The sequence below is a fragment of the Sinocyclocheilus anshuiensis genome, unplaced genomic scaffold, assembly GCF_001515605.1.
Source record: "Sinocyclocheilus anshuiensis isolate Anshui unplaced genomic scaffold, SAMN03320099.WGS_v1.1 scaffold3692, whole genome shotgun sequence".
NCBI classification, from domain to species: Eukaryota; Metazoa; Chordata; class Actinopteri; order Cypriniformes; family Cyprinidae; genus Sinocyclocheilus; species Sinocyclocheilus anshuiensis.
In genome coordinates this window covers 20,336-21,194 of record NW_015546216.1, presented here as the reverse complement: position 1 = coordinate 21,194, position 859 = coordinate 20,336, and the positions used below count along the sequence as shown (strand labels likewise).

Genomic DNA, 859 nt, shown 5'->3' with positions numbered 1-859 from the left:
AGGAGGGGGGAGGAGGGTTAATAAAATTTACAGTTAATAAAATTTACTGTAAAAAATAAGTTGAAAAAAATTGTGAAATCAGCCAGCAAAAAATATTAAATTCACTAAAGACATTAACGAGACATTTAAAGGTGGTGCCCCTATTTTGATCCAACAAGAAACAATTCTATTTTTGGTATTTCTGTCACAGCTACTGACGGATTTTGCTAAAATCTCGTCGCACTTGATAATTAATGATGGACGTGATGGGCATGACAGACTCAAGAACTGCCAAAATGAGCACAAAAGCACTGTGTTCATGCATTTCAGTGATAAAAAGATTTACAAATCAATAAACACAGACAGTTCTGCCTCATTTCAGTTGTGCAAATGTAGGCAGACCCCAGAGAATGTGGCATATTAGTTTCTTTAGCATGAAAAGCAGCTCAATGCCAAGTCCATATGTGTCTGCCTTCAATAATCCCAAACTAGCTAGAAATTGCATGTGAATCGGCATGACCATGAACTTTTCTGGGAGATCACTGGAAGTCGCTGGAACTGTTAATGGCCAAAAACCAGGGGTGTGAAGTAACGAATTACAAATACTCAAGTTACAGTAAGTAGTTTTTTATCAGTAATTGTACTTTTTTGAGTAGTTTAAAAATTGTGTAATTTTACTCCGCTATTTTCCTCCATTTGTGGTCGTTACATGTTTATTTTAATTTTATTTTTATCCATCAACGTGATTGGATAGAGAGTAATAGGTCTCGTGACTTTCGTCAAATCAAATCGTGCATTGAAAACTTTAACCGCCAACTGTTTATCATGGCTGCTGGAAGTGCATTCTTCAAGCATCAATTCAGTCGCATCTTCCTCTAAC

General features: G+C 36.2%; 1 protein-coding gene across 1 annotated transcript in view; it reads right to left on the bottom strand.

Annotated features, from left to right (window-relative positions):
* The window catches only part of LOC107701446 (pumilio homolog 2-like), a 25,346-nt gene that overhangs the window by 5,404 nt on the left and 19,083 nt on the right, over positions 1–859 (bottom strand). The gene's annotated exons all lie outside the window — the stretch shown is intronic.